At 43.1% G+C, this 20,544-nt stretch overlaps 1 protein-coding gene and 1 long non-coding RNA gene across 5 annotated transcripts in view; both read right to left on the bottom strand.

Moving 5' to 3' along the window:
• Nucleotides 1–20,544, bottom strand: part of OPCML (opioid binding protein/cell adhesion molecule like) — a 1,159,098-nt gene that overhangs the window by 770,385 nt on the left and 368,169 nt on the right. The gene's annotated exons all lie outside the window — the stretch shown is intronic.
• On the bottom strand, nt 11,995–17,419 carry LOC110741325. The gene is made up of 2 exons (XR_002517380.2): nt 16,994–17,419; nt 11,995–15,490 (listed from the first exon to the last, which is right to left on the bottom strand). It is a non-coding gene; the product is annotated as an uncharacterized LOC110741325 (long non-coding RNA).

Raw genomic sequence — 20,544 nt, 5'->3', positions numbered from 1 at the left:
CACTTTTTAACTTGAGCAGTACAAAGAGGTGTTCCTGTCTCCTTTAATCCCGCTATAATTATATTGGACAGAGAAATAGCAGCTGCAGTTCAAATGAGTAGGCACCATGACTCCCTCCCAAATTTCATTTTGCTTTTGTTATCACAGCAACCCCAACCAGACTTTCATTAGAAATCTCTCATATGGCTTTTGACTTAGTGTTTCTGTGTTATATGGATAAAGTCTCAATAAGATTGTTCCTCCCCCTCTAGCAATAAGGGGTTGACGTCCTCCCCCAACATTTCTACTTAAAATAGAGCAGCCATTCTGCCCATTTCACAAAGGGCAGGGCTTTGAAGCCGCCCACGGCATGAGCTAACTTGCTCCTGTATTAAGTGACCTTATACCAAGTCACTTCTAAACAGAAGTTGTTCAGATCAGAGCAGCCACAGTGCAGCGCCCTCAGGTTACCCTTGCCTGCAGCTTCTGTGCCTCAGATGGTAAGTGGCAGAAAGACAAGTGGCTTTGGGCAAGTAATGGACCCTCTGAGCCTTGTTTCCCAAGTCACCCACCCTTTCCCTATTTGTAGAATGGAAACTATGATGCCCCTCTTGCAGGGTTAGTATCAGTACTAAGCACCTGGAACTGTGGCCGTTAACAAATGTTTCTCAAATGAATGAATAAATGTTCTTGGTAATGTTTTGGGCACCTTGTCAGTGCTTTGAAAAGCCAGCTGGTACTCTTACCCTGGGAAAATGTCCAAGGCCACGAGATGGGAAAGAGCTTCGAGTCAGAATGATAGATTCAGGTGCCATCACTCGAGACCACAGGTAAGAGGATTCGTTTCTCTAAGCCTCATTTGAACAACGAGGACAATTCCTTCCTTGCAATGATGTAGGGATGACAGACATTAAGGCACAGAGCCCACGAGCTGGTATGCAGTCAGTGCTCTATAAATGTTATCTCCTGTCAATTATTCCTCAATAATTCCAGGTGTAAATTAAAGGTGCTCTCCTAGACCCAAAGTCAGTAAAAGCAAGAGAATTATTCTTCTGCCTTCCCTGTACTGAGGGGATTGTAGATTTCACCAGGATTAGAATCCCTTGCCTTACATAAAACATTTACATAGAATTCCAAACCAAACTGCATCCTCTGGAACTCTGAGTCCATTTGCTACTGATGAAACTGTCGCTGAGGGGAGAAAAGAGTCTTTCAAATGCTTATTAGAATAGCTGGAAAAGCTCCTTGGATGCCTAATGTTCTTAAACAGCATTTTAATGATTTAAGGGTAAATGAACTAGAAACCCATGGATTTAATTTCCCTTGAAATACATATACATTTAAAAATTAAGGGGGAACGTACTCAGAGCAAAACATATTTGTGATTTGGTCGCAGCCAGAGCATTTACAGTGAGCTGAGCCACAGTCCAGCAGGCTGCTGTGCAGCCACATGGCCTCAGCTCTCTGCTGGGCTTTGCAGAGGCTTGGTGTAGGCAAGTGGTCTCTCTCTCCAGGCGTACTGGGACGAGGGTTTTCCTGCGCCAAAGCCGAGGTGCTGAGGCTGTGCAGAAAGGTGCTGAGGTGCTGAGGCTGTGCAGAAAGGCCTTCTGCAGGGTCATGCTTGCTCAGACTCAGGGACCCAGGTATACAGGCTCTGGAAGGGCCCTCCCCTTCATCCAGAAGGCTCTGCACCCTGGTTGCAGCAGGAGCCTCCTGGAGACCCTCCCTGGACAGGAAACCTTGTTTCACCCGAGGGTTCCTGCTCCCTGGGCCTGGACAACCCAGCTCCCCTGGGTTTGCAGAAGAACTCATTCCCTCTTCGTCTCTAAACCTAGGGCCTTAATACTTCCCAAGTTTTCAAATATTTTCTACTTTCTCCTAGTTAAAGGTCAATTGGAATACATTTCCTCCGAGTTCTCATCCAATTAACGTAATGGTCTTTTCCCCAAGGGTGGAGGCTGAGCCCTCAGTTTTTTGTTTCCTGTGTTTTACGTTTGTTTTGATCACACAGCACCAAGAAAAGGAGACCGAAGCCACTCATTGGCAGGCCGTCTCTCCTACCCAGACTCTTGATTACTGGTCTATTCTTGAAGCTCACTTCACATGTTTTCTCCAGGATGCTTTTTGACAACTCCAGACCACCCTGGTCCCTGGACCCTGAAATCCCACACAAGAAGAATCTGACCTAGGACACCATAACTGCAGAATACCTCGATAACAGCAACTGAAGACTCAGTGGGATCCAGCTGTAAGGCCGGTGGATGCCTCGGTGTTGAAGACAATGCCTCTTCATCTTGAAAGATTTGGTGAATGCCTATTCTGTGTCAACAAACTCCATATTCACTCACCTACTCACTCACCGGATTCATTAATTGTCAGATGCTGTGTTAGTCACTTTAATATGAAAGTCACTCTGTTCTTTTAACCAGCAGTAACTGAGAACTTCCTCTATTCAAGATAGTACTTGCTTTAGAAAAAAAATATAAAAACATTAAGGAGTGACCAATGCTTACAAGATCCTCACAGTTCAGTAGAAGAGATAGGGCTCTAAATAAATTCTTAATAGTAACTAGCATTTCTGTAGTAATTCCTAGGTGCTAGGAGCCATTATATGTCCCTTACATGCACTAGTTCATTTACTCCCTGCAATAGCCAGGTAGTAGTAAGTACTATTAATATTCCCATATTCTAAATGACAGAGCTGAGACAAAGATGAAATGATCCTCTCAAGGCCATACAGCTGCTGATGGCAGAGCTGGGAGTCAGGCCCAGGATGTGCAACTCCAGTGTTTGTACCTTCACATTTTTCTATGTGTGGTGTAGTTAATGTTTTAATATTGGCATATGTTGCGGGAATACAGAGGAAGGAGTGATTTCTTCTCCTGGGAGTAGAGATGGGGATGACAGAAGATTTGCCAAGAATTGTGTTTAAGTTGCCTGCATAGGTGTGCATTGCTTGCCAGCTTGATGTGCAGACTGGCTCTGAGCTGGACCCTGCTCCTCCTCAGACCTCCTTCTCCCTCGACAGGGGAGAATGACCTGACAAACTCAAGAAGCAAGCCAATTTGGTTACTAAGCCCAGGATAATTCAGATGTGAAACAGATTAAACTCATTTGCAATTACCAGACCTGTCCTCTTTGGGGGGAGCATTAGAACCTCTTAGCAATTCAGTTCAATGAGTATTGGCATTGTGTTGGATCACTGCCCTTGCATGGCTTGCATGCTATCTAGAAGAAAAGTGTGTGATTAATGGCAAATAGGCTTGCATTTTTTTCTCTCTCAGTGTTTTGTTGTCCCTGTCCTCCCATTATCAGTCTGGGGTTCTCATCAGAACAGTGAAATATCAGTGCCTAGAAGTAGGAAGTAAAAAGAGGCTGAACAGCCACAAAATGATTCACAAGAGAAGGTGCTGAGAAAGCATAGAGGTACACAGTGTCTTCTGTAAAAATGATAGGATTCAGAGTTGGTGGCCGGGGCTGGAAGGCTGCTCGGGCACTAACTAGATGTATTTCTCCAGCATGCTTCCTCATCCCATTGGGTCTTTATTTGTTTCCCTCATTATCATTATTATTATTTTATTATTATTATCAATATTGTTATTATTGGAATAATAATACCCAGGTTGCAGAATTGCTGAGAAATACAAAATAAATACTGTATGTGAAACCACTAGACCCAAGTTAGGTATTATTGGTCAACACAATCCTATTTTCTTGCCTAACTCAGTTGAATTCCAGGCAGATCTAGAATCTGGTTGCCTGCTAATTTGCCCAAAGCTCTGACCACTATGGACCTCGTCAAAAGTTAGCAATGTCTCTGGGAGTTTCTTGTGACAGTTTTCTTTCTCTATCTTTTTTCTTTCAGGTTATGGATAGCTCAAGTTTTTCCATTCCTAAAGAAATCTCAGCTCAATATCAGGGTTTCTCCAAATTTCACCTTGAGTGCCCTGGCTATCTCCTTCTGCATGATCTCCATGGTGATTCGTCCACTGTGGGGTGATCAGAGATCTCAAGGGCATACTGGAGTTCCTAAAGCTGTGTTGCAGCACAGACAGACTTTTCTGCAGCAGGTCACTCCAACACAACTTGTCTGACATTTTTTCTCCTCTTAGTGGATTTCTTTCCAGTTCTCTCTATCTCAGTCTACACCACCCACCCAGTCACCCAACCAGAAACTTGCATTTTCTTGATGTATCCTTTTCCTTCACATTCCTATTTATCTTTCAATTCATTCACTCATTCCATTTACTCTTGTTCCTTCTCTCTAGGAAATTGCAGAAGACAGTTTCCCCCTTAGGGTGTTAGGTTCATTTATCTTTCTGCATTTTTATAATAAGAGAAGATAAGGAAACTAAAATGTGTGTCCATGAATTCCCATGGGAAACAGTGAGAAGTGATTCAGTGATTCAATGATATCACATCTCCGAAGGAGAAGAATTGGAAGGCTTCACTTGACTGTGGGTGACCATTAAGTCTTCTATGTCATGTTTAGCATCCTTGACACCTGACCAGTGAAATGCCTCCCTGAATTGCACAATAGCAGCCATGACGCCAGGGAGATACTCCAGGGACATGCTTTCCTCCTGGAATGAGACGGCTTTGCTGCTAGCAGAAAGGTCTCTAGAAGGTCAGAGGCAAGGAAACTGGGGTTGGGGGGAGACAGCTGGTGGGTAAAAAGGGGAGTGGGGAAGGTGATTATGCCAATATGGTCCTGTTTTCTTCTGACTAGATGGTCAGAAAGAGCCAGTCATGAAGGTTTCGTTGTGGCCCAATGTTCAATGGTGTTTTGGGGTTAATAAGAAATGACCAAAATTGGTGTCATGTAAAAAAAGAAAAATTATGGAGTTGAGCTGACAGAAGACTTTAAGTAATAAACTAAGGAAATGTAAAATATAGTACAGTTTATAAAATTTATGGTGAGTTGATTGGTAGTCAGCCTTGATCAATTCTATCTTGCCTAAGAACCACATCTTTCCAAAGACATTCAGTAACCAATGGATCTTCCAAATGCAAAGATTAGTGTGCAAACAAAAGCTAGACCACTCACACCCAGCATGCCCTAATCATGGACACTTATGTTCGATATTTTTCTAGGAATTGTTGTAAATTCTTTATACATGTTACATTATTGCCAGAACCGCATGAGAAAGTAACTATTATTATTTGGCCAGGCACGGTGGCTCACTCACTCCTGTAATCCCAGTACTTTGGGAGGCCAAGGTAGTTGGGTCACCTGAGGTCAGGAGTTCGGGACCAGCCTGACCAATACGGTGAAATGCTGTCTTTACTAAAAATACAAAAAACTAGATGGGTGTGGTGGTACACACCTGTAATCCCAGCTACTTGGGAGGTTGAGGCAGGAGAATTGCTTGAACTTGGGAGGCGGAGGTTGCGTGAGCCAAGATCGCGCCATTGCACACCAGCCTGGGCAACAGAGCGAAACTCCATCTCAAAAAAAAAATAAATAAATAAATAAAAATTCAAAAAGTGACTATTGTTATTCCATCTTCACTGATAAAGAAACTGGGGAACAGATCAAGCAACTTACCCAATGTCATACAGCTGGAAAGCGATAGTGTCCGTATTTGAACTTAGCCAGGCCGGGTCCAAAGGCTAATTTCTTAACCATTTTGTCACATTAGCTCACAAAAACCACATGAGAAAGAAATGATCCTTTACCGAGTTAAAAAATTAAACAAAAATAAACAGCATGCACAGATGAGAGAAACAAAACTAAATGATTATTAGGCACTAATCTCTGCCAATTTTCAGTCAAACATCTAACTTTGGAGAGCCAATTATTTCTTTCTCTGGATACAAGTTTTGCTGCTGTAATACCACTGTTCTTTATTGTTGTAATCATATATTAGCAAGGTTATTCAATACACATAGGTATTGGGTTTGCAAAAGTCTGGGATATAGAAGTGAAAACAAAACAAAAAATTCTTTCCGGATCATTTCAATGTTCAGTTGGATCACAAATACATAAGTGACATATTTTAATAGGGGTTGACAGGTGGATCAGTGGAGCAACAAATTCTCCCAAAGGGAGTCTGAGAAGGTTTCCTGGAGACAGGCAGTTAAGATTCATTTGAAAGGGATGGATTGAGATGCATCTTCCTGGGGGCCAGTTAAAATGGTGATATATATGTAATTTGGGAAAAAAATCATATTATAATTTTATATTTGGAAAGCCAGGTAAGCATTTTAATAATAATATAAGCACCAAAAATTACAACTAAATAAAATCATTTTTGTTTGTGGGCTATGAAGAAGGTCAAAGAACATTGTATGAGTGTTTCTGTTTTTAAAATAGGAAAAAAGTTACAAAAGGTTGAGAAGCACATTTTTGAAAATTAAGCAAACTTGTGATTCAAGCTGTACAATGAATATACACCGTGAACGCTCCCCTCTACTCTTACAACCAAGCAATAATACGTAGTATCTACCTAACTATCTGTCTGTCTACCCATCCATCTATGATTTACTTTTCAGAATAAAAGGATATAGCCAGGCAGCCGGGCACGGTGGCTCACGCCTTTAATCCCAGCACTTTGGGAGGCTGTGGTGAGCAGGTCGTGAGGTCAGGAGATGGAGACCATCCTGGCTAACACAGTGAAACCCCGTCTCTACAAAAAATACAAAAAATAAGCCAGGCATGGTGGCGGGCGCCTGTAGTCCCAGCTACTCAGGAGGCTGAGGCAGGAGAATGGTGTGAGCCCAGGAGTGAGCCGAGATTGCGCCATTGCACTCCAGCCTGGCTGACAGAGTGAGACTCTGTGTCAAAAACAAAAACAAAATAAAACAAAACAAACCCACAAAAAAACAAGGATATGGCCCGATAGCCAGGCTTGAAATCAAACTGGATAGGTCATGGATCAGAAAAGAAAAAGAAACACACGGGTGAGTGGGGGTTAGCTTCTCCAGATTCAGCAAATAAAAATACAAGGCAATAGCTAAACTTGAGTTTTAGTTTAAATGCATGAGACATATGGAAAGAAAATGATGTGTGTTTATCTGAATTAAGTCTAAATGAGTGAGTGTGCTGCATTTTACCTCACTGCCCATAGAAGCCACAGGCCTACAAAGCCCCAACACTGGAAACAGGAATGGTCTACCCGGAGCCACAGCCCCCTCCACCTAGGAGGAGCTGGATCCTGGTAAAGCTGGGAGGCAGCTTGTCCCCGCAAGAGCACAATTAGCCGGCTCCTCATAAGCGAAGAAGTGGTCAGTAAGGAGAAATTTGGACTCAGACTCCCTGGGGAGACTCAGAGTTCCTGAGCCTTAGGCAAGAGTTTCTCACATCTCTCCCCTATAAGACAGGATCCCAGATAGACTGTAGGAATGAGGCTCAGCCTGTTAGCCTTGGCTGTGGAGACCTCACCAGCAGGAGAGCTGAAAGTCATCCGCTGACAAAGGCCAAACTGAAGAAGAGATTTCAGGGAGTGAGGCTGGCAGACACCTCTTCGTTTTACTTGAGAATTGGCCAACCAAACTCTCATTTTCTTCCTGTCTGCAGTTTCCAATTCTGCGGCTGCAAAAGCACCTCGAGAAGATGTTTCCAGTTTGCTCTGTGGGGTCATCATCTCTGTCTTCCATTATCTCACCAGATTTGCTTTCTCGACCCTCTTCCAGTCCACTTTTCCAAAAGGCTCTTATCTTGCCCTTCCTGATACCTGTTATTTGCCTCAATCCACTCCACAGTCTAAAAGTCCACTTGATGACCCCTGAAGGGCAACCGGGTGCCACATCAGTCTCCTCTCAGCTGGAATTCTCATATAACCCATAGTGCCAGAACAGCCTGTCACTTTCAGTATTTTTAGTTTTTAAAACCTCACGTTTCATTTTTCCAGTGGATGCCAAGAGGATGAGGAAAATGCTGTAGCAGAGAGGGAAAATCAATATCCCACAGGAAGCCAGCGCTCGAACCGTTTGCTCTGTGTCTGATGCCGGGTTGTCTAGGGAGAATTTCACAGCCAAGGTCTGAGACTGCTTGTCTTTTCCCAGAGTTTTAGTGAAGAATCCTTCTGAACATCTGCTCTCTCAGGAAAAGAGACCAAGACATTGAAAGTGCTCTTTAACACTGCAATTCTTGAAAGATGTCAAAGAAACAGCAGGGGGTAGGGACTGGAAGAATCATTGCTCTTTTCCCAGGGTACAAGAACCTCCTTAGGGGAGAGAAGAGGTGAAGAAGGCATGCTGCTGAGAAGGCCAGGGGCTGGAACCTAGGTACTGCAAGTGTAGTTGGTTTATTTCATCATTATTGGAAAATTCATGGAATTGATTTAATGCTGGTCTGTTCCTTCCATAGCATGTGAATCATGGTGGCTGCTTATTTGAATGCATAGCAGAAGCTCCCTGTATGGAAATAGCATGTAAATGCAGATGCTTTGAACTCAACTGGAAGATTAACCCTCCTTTAATTTAAAGTGTCCTTTAAATTATTTTTGAAACTCCTTTCTATTGGAATTGACTTTGAAGATAGACTCATTCGCTCAGTAGTGTCGTACCAAGCACCTACTCCTCAATCTATGAAAGGCTCTGGGGACACGAGCGTGATGAACACGACAGTTACTGAATCATAGAGATCATGGATCAGTAGGAAAAATTCAGATGCATTTGCAGTACAATATGCTAAGTGCTGTGGTGGCAACAGTGCAAGACAGCACCGAGAGCTTAGAAGAGACCTGCCAGAGAAGCACGCAGGGTTAAGAAAGCTTCTTGGAAGAAGTAACTCCTACTTGAGACCTGAAGGATGTAGAGTAGAAAAATAGTTAAAATAAGAGAAGACAGTGTTTCAGGCAGAGAAAGCCCCACGGACAAAGGCCCAGAGAGCGGGAGAATCAGGCATGGTAGAGAAAGTGAAAGAGCTCAGTGTGGCTGGAGCCTAGAGGCATGGGATAGTGTGGGTGGGAGACTGTACCAGGCTTTGAACTCGAGCATCTGTGTAGACAGTGGCAACACAGATTTATTGGTATCCAATGAGCAGCAGGAGGAGCAGATTTGAGTGAGAAAACTCAGTCCTCTTTTTAATATTCTGATTTTGAAGTTTCTGTAGGATATCCAATTACTGATGTCCAAAAAACAATATATATTTCTGAAACATAGGAGAAAGAGCTGGGCAAGAAAAAATAAATCTAAATAACAGACATTGGTCAAATACCTAGAAGATACTAGGTATCGTGATGTGTGTGTGTTTGTGTGTGTGTGTGTGTGTGTGTGTGTGTAAAAAAATACATTATCTCATTTAATTTTAACAACAAATGTATAAGGTAGGTACTATTTGGAAATGAAAAAAATGAGCTTTGAGATGTTGAATCTGTTGCCTGGGATATAGATTTGGAAATTATGACATTTAAAGTTGAATTTTTATAAAAAGTTACATGGCTGGATAATCAAGCATCACTTGGACAATTCTGAACCAAAGTTGTTATTAGTGAACTTAATCTTCCACTTTACCTTGAGCTTGCTTCCAAGTGATAATAGCCATTTCCAACAACTAAACCCATGCTTTAAAAAAATTACATGTGAAGGAATATTTCATATGAATTCCTAAGAAAATGTCTTCCATGTTTGCTTAAAATATTAGAAATATTCCACATAACTGTGAATCACTTATCAGAATATTATCATTAATGTTACAGCTATAATAACATGATTATTTAATAATATGTTTAATATCTGTCTCTACTTGTAGACCACAAAATTCTTGGAGTCTGAGACTCATAGGGTATTGATAGGAGTACAGATCCGAGTACGTTGCACACTGTAAGAACTTAAAAGAATAATAAATTGAGTGAACAAATAAATAAATGAGCAACCACTAGCCACAGATAGATTTCTAGCATATACAGCAGAGTGTCCCCAGCAATCTTTTCTCTATAAGGAATTATTGCAGTGGCAAATTGTTTCCCCAAAGGAAAGGAAGCCACCAGCATTCAAATCACATCACCTTTCAAATCACCCCCCAGGTGCCTCTCATTACAAAAATTAGCAGTAACGCGATGAGGCTAACATAAGGGTAGACACCTCCCTGCAGATAATAACAAGAACCATCAGCACCGACTTAGCTTCAATCCTGTTGCAGTTTAAGAATCTCTAAGAATGCATAAGTAAAGATAAAATAGAATTACGTTTTTCTCTTTTTCCCCATCCCAGCTTCCATAGCAATATGACAGAGCCTAAAGATGCCGGCATTGAGTTTATGAGGCAAATAATGAAGTTGATAAATGGGTCTGCACTCTGAGGGTTGGAATGAAGATTGGACCGGGGCCGGCCGGCACTGGAGCAGCTCTCTCTCTCCATCCATTCTACAAGGATCCCCAGTCAGCCAGTGCACTGGGATGCTGACATAAATCAGGGCCAGCAACGGATGAGCATGGAAAAACGGCCTGGCAGACACTGCACTGCAGCCATAAATCAGGAACTAATTCAATCCTGTGAGATGCCTCGTTTGATTAATTTATGTCAGCGTTTTCTCTGTTGTCAGGCTGGTCCCTTGTGTCCTCCCTTCCCTCTCATTCTCCACCTTCTTTGGCACAAAGAAATGCTTCCCTCCCCTACTGCTACAGGAAGAAGGAAATGGAGCTCTGGAGTAGCTCCTAGAAGGCGAAGCATGATTAGAACCAAGCCTTCCCGCCAAACGTAGAGACCTGGAGAGAGAGGACGGGGCCTCCCATGAACCTAGGTTCCAGGTCAGATGAAATGGCCATTTCTAGTTTCTTAAAAGCCCCACTCCCTGTGCCTGGTAGTAAAATAAGGCAGCTAAACCTTACCTCTGGATATAGAAGAAAGAATGGTTTTCTTAGACGAGTTAGAATAATATACCAACATTTAATTATCATGATGTAAAGGTGATTATGAACATTACGATTTATAATAGTAGAGGACTAGAAGCAACCTGCATACCCAAAAATAGTAGAAGGAGCTGTACTTTATCTGCATAGTAAGTATACACATTTATTTGTGTTGAAAAAATGCTCATGGAATGCTCTTTAGTGAAAAATAAAAAAGCAGGGGGAAGTTAAACACCTGAGTGAAGTATGTTTTTCTTGTTTCCTGAAAAAATAAATTTATGTTTGCCTATCTACATTTTCATCTCTCTAACTACTGTTTTAGTCATTCAGCTCTATATTCTAACTCATTTATGATGAGTATATATTTCTTGTGTACTAGAAAAAGAGTACTTTAAAATAGCCTGTAATCCCAGCACTTTGGGAGGAGGGAGGATGGCTTGAGATCAGGAGTTTAAGTCCAGCCAGGGCAACAAAGTGGGACTCCTGTCTCTATAAAAAAAAAAAAATTGAAACAGTAGCATACATGGTGTTGCACACCTATAGTTCCAGCTACTTGGGAAGCTGAGATGGGAGGATCACTTGAGCCTGAGAGGTTGAGGCTACAGTAAGCTATGATTATGCCACGGCACTCCTTGTTAATCTTGGAAGTAGAATTGTAGCTATCTTAGCCACAAACTCAGTAACATAATAAAAGATTTGCTTGGTGTTATAGGATCAGTCTGAGCTGATGTAAAAAGGAGACTATGTTGTATTTCAGAGGACCACCATCTGTGTGGGCAGACAGAAGAAGACCACAGCTCGATTCAAATGGAAGAGGCAACAATCAGAAAGGATGTGGCTGAGAGGAAGGACTTACATCTGCTATGAGTTCACTGGAGTCATGAGTAATAACAGTGCCTTCTATTTTAGAGCTGGTGGTGATAAAGCTCTCTCAAAGCCTGACAAGTCATCTCCTCTATTGCTTATTTATTCTTTTTATTAAAGATGTTTATATCTTACTTACTTTGGTATAGGTTTACAAGTGTAATGGAAGAGAAAAATAGAAAAAAAAAAAAACAAACGGAACTAGGTTTTCCGTTATGGACTGCAACCCACGACAGGTTACATCTATCAAGAACACAGTTTCTCTGTTCACACATTTAATTAGGGAACTTGAAATTGAAAGGAAAGGACAGAAAAGGACAATGAGCCTTAAAAGAAAATTCTGTAATTCACCGACTTTTTTTTTTTTTTTTGAGAGTCTGGATTTGGAGTATTTCTAGATGATCAGCATTAGATATGACTAACCCACTCAGGTCAGCGTGCATGATGTAAATGGATACACTTGGGAGTCTAAATTCTATCTCCCTTCATAGCTGAGTGCTGTGAACCTCAGTGAAATACAAGCAAGAATGTGCAATGAACGAGACCTGTATATCAGGAGCCTAGTTCTTAATTCCATAAAAAAGTCGTGCCTGTGGTTATGAAAAAATGTTCAATTAACCTAGAAGAGTTCAGCTACCAACTGAAGGATTATGGGAAAGCAGTATTTTTTCAGACCTGGGTATGCATGAGTGATACCTATGAAGCCTTACGAAAATATACATCTCCTGGGCTCCTATTAAACAGAATTTCTATGGGCGTGGCCTCCAAGTTCATACTTTAAAATGGATCTCCTTATAATTCCATGTACACCCAGGCTGGGTAAACACTGAGTTTCATGTATTTATTACTATTCCAAAAACAAAACACAAACTCTTGGGTGGAATTTACAGAGAGCAAGGTTTTAGGCTGGTATAAGCAAGCATTTTTAAGATAGTCTGTGCAAACTCAAAGCTGTGCAAACCTGGAATTGAATGCTTCATGAGGTAATGAGGCCGCATCAGGAAAAGAGAGCAATGGAGTAGCCTTCATTTTCCTTTTTTGTTTTTTGTATGCGTGGCACTATTTCAACAGGAGATTTTCCAACAGCATTAGGCAAGCAATATGGTTTGGATATTTGTCCCCCAAATCTCATGTTGAAATGTAATTCCCAGTGTTGGGGGTGGGGCCTACTGGGAGTGAGGCCTGGTGGAGGTGGGGCCTCCTAGGAGGTGATTGAATCTTGGGGTGGATTTCTCATGAATGGTTTTACACCATCCTCTTGGTGCTGTCCTAGCGATAGAAGCTCTCCTAAGACCTGGTTGTTTAAAGGTGTGTGGCACCTCCTCTCCCTCTTGCTCCCACTTCACCTTTTGCTATGGTTGTAAGATTCCTGAGGCTTCACCAGAAGCTGATGCCAGCACCATGCTTCCTGTACAGCCTGCAGAACCATGAGCCAATTAAGCATCTTTTCTTTATAAATTATCCAGCTTCAGGTACTTCTTTATAGCAATGCAAGAATTGCCTAACATAGCAAATCAGCCATAATTGACCATATCATCTATACTGTGGTCTAAGAATAAATTGCCTACAAGAACTCCACAGTTGTCCCACTACCCACTTGGCCAACTTTGAGCAGAGCCATGTAGCACCCTGACCCTGGCCCAGCCATGAGGCTGTCTTCACACACTCCTCGGAAATGCAGCTTGTCTTCAGCACCAGCTCACCTCCTCCTAAGCCATCATCCTGCTAGCGAGACCCTGGCAACACCAAGTTACTCAGCACCTTCAGGGCAATGGTCCAAGGGTGTCACCACAACCACGTATACGTGATGGTTCTGTACAAATGAAGTGTATTCATTTATTAATATTTGAGAGCACACCTGTGAAGGGCTCAGGGAACACCAACATGTGTCTCTGTGTCTGTTGATAGCATCTGATCCAAGCAGGAGCTAGATGCAGACCTATCAGAGATCTGAAAGAAGTGGGAAATAAAGCTGGATGACTTTGAAGGCCTTTTTAAGATTCTATAATTCGAAGGAAAGAAGTGGAGAGGGTTGTAAATTCTGGCAGAACCCTGAGGAAATCAGTAATCTTGAACCACTAAGGTTAATTTATGATTTTGGACAGGTTGCTTGAACTTTATTAAGCTAAGCTAAATCCACTGAAATGAATGAGAAAACAAATAAACAAATCAAAGTCCTGCTTCCTGATGGACAGAAAAGATTGCACCAGACCTTAGCTTTCCCTGGGAAAGGAACTCTAGAACCTAATAGTTGGAGTGGCAATAAAAAATGTGAATACAACTCCAGTTCTCTAACCGACCCTGCCCAGAAGGTCCCATGGTGCAATTCCCCCAAAGGGCAAGACTTGTCAGAAGCATCCAGTGAAATCTCAGTAATAGTGGGTGGTACACGAAGGTCCACAGATTTTTCTAGCTGCTCGAGCAAATGTGGAATCTCATTATGGAATCGGCGCCACACGCTCGCCGAAATGGCTCCAAAATTTGATATCAAAGCATCAAATTAAACATTCAAGATCACTTACTGCAGACTTTCATTTACTTCATGAGGAAGAAAGAGAGGAAGGGAGGCTGACGCGGGGGGCCATCTGGCCACTTCCAAGAGGCCTCTGTTCTTTTGAGCCACACTGAATAAATAAGAGCTGGCAGGAGGCAATCCCAAGGTTTAAGGCAGACTTATGATAGTTTTGTCAATACACATATTCCAGGATCCGTTCTGATCAGTCAAGTGGTATTCGTTTCCAAGGACAACTGACAATAGATGAACAGATTAATGAGTGCTCTAAAGTCAGGAGCTCTTACATTGATAAATGTGATACCAATACACAAAGGCCATGCAATGTCACTGGGCCTGACTAACCTCAGGCCCAAAATGGGAATCACAGCCTGGATGACAGACAGGTGTTAGAAACTGATTTTTGGAAGCACGGCCTCTCTGCTCATGGTTCAGGCAAAGATCAGAGGGTGTGAGTACCACTGTCTGTGCGTTCCTCAGACAGGAAAACGGTGCAGGGCTTGCCAGCCACAGGCTCCCTACTCTGAGGGACATGGTTCACAGGCACAGGCATGGCCTGGTCTAGCCTCTGGGACCTTCTGCGATCTGGAAGTCACTTTTAAAATATGAACATATACATATTAGACTGTTGCCAGGTACAAAGTATGGAGTAGAATATTGTTTTCTGTCTACCAGAAGCCTCTGGGCTGTTTGGGGAAATAAGACATACTTCTCGTCTAACTAGGGAAAGGACAGAAGGAAGTAGCATTTTGGAATGGAGACAACCACTATGTGGCAGTTTCACAAACCAGGACAGTGTGTGTCCTGAGCACGAATCTGAGTACACAAACGAGCAGGCAGACATGGAGGGGCCAGGGCGCCAGAGAAGGACCAAGTGATAAGAGCATTCAACCAAGGTAGGTGCTTCCATAGACACTTTAATTCATAGTTTGGGAGAGTCTAATAAACATAATTGAGATGATTGCTCAAATTCCAAGATGAGAAGACTAATTTAAGCATGCAGGGCTTACACAAACACATGTACAGTGTGCAGATGTTTCAAAGAAAAATTCTTCTATTTCAGATTTCTGATTGTTTTCACTCACTGTCTCTAAAGGGGAAAAACTCTGAACTCTGATTTAATTTCTTTTAAGTAGGCAAAAGCTCTTTTCTCCATGATTGTCTGACCTATTCCCCCCACCCCCTTTTCCTCCAGGCACCCATTTCATGTACTGTGCTGCTGGTTGTCAGGCTAGAGACCCCTCTGGCCCTCACCTAAACAGAAGAAACCTGGAGGCAATGTCTCATTTTTGTCTATGCGGCACTGGCTTGGTAAAGTGCTTTGGAAACACACAGGCACCTGAAAGATACAAATGTGAGGTTAAGAGAAATCAGGAAATTAAAAAATAATATAAATAAAATAATGAACTAGTTAATAAAGGAGAAGATGGTGGAGAAACCCATTCATTTCCCAGGAGTGCCGCTAGCCTAGGATAATAGACATGTCAGGGACTGGTTGGCATTTCAGGGGATCAGCAGGTGAGGTGAATTGAGCCCTGTGTGGTGGGACAAAGCATTTTATCCAGCAGGTGCCCAGGAACAGCACCTGGGACTTCTAGGGAGGAGACTCCTCACCACTGTACAAGGGAAGGGTCTGGTTAACATAGGGAGCAGGACCCCCTGAGGCCAGGGAGAGCGGCACTCTCTTTCTCCTCCATCCTTCATTCAGCAGACTTCCATTAGGTGGCTGCTAAATAACGGATACTGAGAGGTCAAAGGAGAGCACAACCCATTCTTAAGAAGCTCAGAGTCCACGGAGATGTAGACCCACAAAGAGGGACTGTGACCACTGATATCCTATACACTGAAAGCAGAGTGTGTGGAACACAAAGTCCAAGTCAGGAAACAAGATGTTGGAACTACGCCTCAAAGGTGAGGTTGCTACGAAGAGCAGAGGAAAGAGCATTTCAAATAGAAGAACAGCATCCCAAAAAGTAGGTGAGAACGAGATGCGATCAGTAACCCTGTAAGGCTTGGTGGCAGGAGGAGAGCGGCTTGTGGGTAACCATGGAGGCAACAGCTAGCAGGGGCGGAAGGTAAAGCTGGAAGGTGAAGCTGGGCACAGGTGATGGAAGCCCTGGAATAACAGAACGTTTGTTTTAGGCCACTAGGATCCCACAGAAGGCAATCATAGGCCTGAAATATGGTCCATGACCCTGCTTAAGAAAGGCAGAAAGAATAAAAAAAGGCCAGAAGACCAGGGTGCCAGTGATGAGCACTGCTTCATGGCTGTGAAAGAACTGTAGGAAGCATGGCCTTTCACACACAGTTCCCCAACCTTTAAAGCACCACCCTTGGTGAGAAGTTGGATGAACTAGGGAGCCAGGACCAGGGTGTCATCCTTCCTGCCCTAGTGGGCCCTCACGGGTGCATTGAGACCTGCCCAGACCCTGGCCTATGCATTACAAATGGATAAAATGCCCCTCAGTCTCTGGTGAGACAAACACAGCTCCTGGGTTGTGCCGGTGGGCGCGTGGCATCAGCAGCTGATTGCAAAAGCACCGAAGTGGATGAACTCTCACTTCCTCCCAGAACCTCCCTCCCTTTCATCACCACTCACCCCTGCTCCGTGTCAATAGGGTTAAAATCATAACAAACGTAAGCTTCATGGAAACAACCTGCAAGAGGGGCAAGGGGATCTGCACAAGAATCACATCCCCTCTGCCCCCTCCACAGGGTAGGCACCTTTCAACTTGAAGAGGGGAGATGAGAGGAAGAGGGTCTCTGGAGAAAGATGGAGATCAGGCTAGAAGAAGGGACACGTGGTTGGGAGGAGGGGCTGTGAGTACCACCCGCCTCCTACCTTGGTTTCCCTGCCTGCAGGAAAGGTGTGACGTTGCTCGCTCTCACGAAGGCTGTGAGGGCTCCTTTGTGGTAGCGCATCACATGCAGTCTGAAGACACCTGTACTCTCTGCCCATGAGCTGCGATTGTGGAGACACGGGGCGTTCAGCAAAGAAAAAAAAAAAAAAAAGGTGGGGGTGACAGTGAGGGAAAGTAGGATTTAAAACTGTTTCATGTTCACATAAAAATCTGCACACAAGTGTTACGTTATGTAGCAACTTTATTCATAAGAGCCAGAAAACTGGAAACACTCCAGTGTCCTTCAACAGGTGAGTGGCTGAATAGCAACCAGGCTAAATCTCAAATAAATTATATGGTTAAAAAAAAATCCAGTTCTGCAAGCTTAGATGCTATAAAATTTTATTTGCGTAACTTTTTTTTTTTTTTTTTTTGAGACGGGGTCTCGCTCTGTGGCCCAGGCTGGAGTGCGATGGCTGGATCTCAGCTCACTGCAAGCTCCGCCTCCCGGGTCCCCGCCGTTCTCCTGCCTCAGCCTCCCGAGTAGCTGGGACTACAGGCGCCCGCCACCGCGCCCGGCTAATTTTTTGTATTTTTAGTACAGACAGGGTTTCACCGTGTTAGCCAGGATGGTCTCGATCTCCTGACCTCGTGATCCACCCATCTCGGCCTCCCAAAGTGCTGGGACTACAGGCATGAGCCACCGCTCCCGACCACGTAACATTTTTAAAATGACGAAATTATAGAAAGGGAGAACGCGTTAGTGGTTGCCAGGGTTTGGGGACCGGAGCAGAAGGAAGATGGGTGTGCTTGTGAACACACGGGTCGTTGTGGTGTTAGACTCAGGAACCTACACACGAGAAAACTGCAAAGAACTAAATACACGCACAGCGGTGCACAAGGGAAACTGGGCAAACCTGATTAGGACCAGTGAGTTGCATGCATGTCAACATTCCGATTGTGATATTCTACTACAGTTTGACAAGATGTTACTGCGTGGGGGTGGCCTGGGTAAAAGGGACACAGGATTTCTCTGTATCATTTTTTCCAACTACTTGTGAATCTGCAATTAACTCAGAATAGTGAACTTTAAAAAATATTTACGGGGTGGAGGAAGTACGAACCTTTCTCCATCTATTATACTTTTGTTCTACAGGGCAAATATTCTCAAAACCAAACTCCAAGGGGATCCTTCCTTCCTTCCTCCTCAGAAATGCCTCTGTCCAGGCTGGATCTCAGCTACTGACACTGTGCTGGGATCCCTCTCAGAGCGGATCAATGCCCCTTGAGCCCTCAGTCTGGAGAAAAAAGTATGATTGGCAAATGCTGCCATCAGACAAATTACTAATCCATGTGCTCACATGTATGGTGAGGATTTGCATAAATTGGATATGTTTCACACTCTCTTTACTGGCCACTCTCTCAAAGCCCCATCTTCAAAAGGCAACAGCCTCGTACTGATCCCTCCGCAGAGCAATTGGAAGGCAGCCCCGATGCTGAGTCCCTCCTCCAAAGCTGGCACAGCACAGCCTCTTCCAACATCTGCCTGCACGGCGCAGCTTCTCTTCCAATCCGCCTTCAACAGGGCCAAGCAGGGCCCAGAAAAGAGACACATTTTCTTAATGAAGAAGGTCCCAAATACATGCTCTTTGGGAAGTGTCACTATTGTTCTTCCGGAAGAATTCTCCCTTTAGGTGATTAACACCTTCAGGTTTTCAAAACAAAACGTGATGCCAACCCTAATGCTAAATAACTCTACTGCTCTCAGCTGACGGCCCATCTTCAGTGCCTCACCAAAGAAAAACCATGTCACAGGAATAAAAGAAGTCTTCCTTTGCAAGATGTTAACCTTCTGAGAGATGGCTAATCTCCTGTAGTTGAAATTCATGCTAAAATGGTACCAAAAGATTAGCCATTCCATTGATTTCTTATTATTTTGGTGCTAGAAAAACATTGTAACCTTTATAAAATGAAAAGGAGAGATGCAGCAATGCAATTTCTGTGCTTATCTAAGCTGAACAGATCTCTTCTTCTTTTTTATTAATACCAAACCAAGGCTAACACCTTGCCAGCTGCCTGCCAGTTATATTCTCCAAGGATAACATAGCAGGAAAAAAAGGAAGAGACAATCCTCGTGCTAAAGAAAGCAGCCGCCTGGATGCTCCACTTAGAAGAATGCTGCTTCACCCTGTCTCTAAAAGGTGTATCCTAATGTCCAGGAAAAAATGCCAAGTGCTGGGAATCTCCCAGGTTTGCCAACAGTGGCAATGTCACCTGTTGGAAACTGAGAGAGCCAGAGCGGAGATGCCAAGAGGTGGTTCACCTGCAAGGAAAACAAAGTGAAATGGGAAACCATGTTCCTGGTTAGATGGGCACGAGGTTCCCAAGGCTTAGTGTTATGGGAGTGTCCAGGAATGTGGTGGTGCTGAAGCGAAAGGATGTGCGTATATATGATGGCTGCTGAGAACTGTCAGAGATGCCTGTTCTCTCAAAGAACAAAGTCATTCTTCCTGAAGCACCATGAAGGAGCCCAACCCCATTCACCTGGCTAATCTCTAGTTCTAACCTGCAACTCACCAAGATGAGGACTCAAGTGTGTCAAGGAAATTGAAAATGTGATAGTTTTGTCAGCACCAACCCATGAGGTGAGCTGGTGAAGGTTATATATGGTGCTGTTTTTACTTTAAAATATGAATAAAATCTCATTAATAAAGCTTTCTCTGGGTCCACATCTCTGACTGTAAATACCTACAGAAAAGGAAAGTTTATGAGTCCCAATCTCATGGGATTTCCAGGTAGTCCTGACACTCTAAGGAATAAAATCTGTTTTGAGCTTAATCTTTTTGGATTCTGCCAAAAGTAAATAAGAAACACACACTGACTGCACGACTTCTGCTGGATAAAGCAGAGAGAGAGAAAAACCCTTCATCTCAAGCTGGGTCTTAAATTCTATCTCACTCTGCAAAGTTACATCTCACTAGCTAGGACAACTTTTCACTCCACAAAAAAACAGTTCCTAAACCTGTAGAATTTCCTGAAGAAGAAAACATTCCTGATGGTGGCAGAATTCCAAGCTGAGGAATAAGACTTTGCTAGTATTATTGAATGACTGTCTCATGACTGGAAAATGTTTTCTTCTAACTACTGTGACATAAATACTATCCTTTCAAAAAACCTCTTCCCAAACTTCCTCTTCCACTTATTTATTAAGGATCTACTATACTGAAAAAAATGCTACTTAAATTTTTGAGAGTGTATTGTATGTGATATCATGGTCATGTTATTTTAAGAGATACAAAGGATTACAAGGTTGAGTTTTTGCCTTCAAGGTACTCAAAATATATTTGGAGATTCTAGACAAACATTCAAAATACATGAATACAAGTAAAAGACAGTATGGGTTAGTGCCAACATGAACTATTCAGCTCATGAACCTGAGGGAAACTCATACTCTGAAAAGTAACCCTGAAATAGCTTCAGAATACTTTTTGCTCATCTGTAGTCTAAATACATGCCATGGTTTTCAATTACACCTGAGTCTGCTCTGGCTCAC

This window comes from Papio anubis, chromosome 12 (assembly GCF_008728515.1).
Source record: "Papio anubis isolate 15944 chromosome 12, Panubis1.0, whole genome shotgun sequence".
NCBI classification, from domain to species: Eukaryota; Metazoa; Chordata; class Mammalia; order Primates; family Cercopithecidae; genus Papio; species Papio anubis.
The sequence above is the reverse complement of the archived record's forward strand: the minus strand, read 5'-3'. Positions and strand labels throughout refer to the sequence as shown.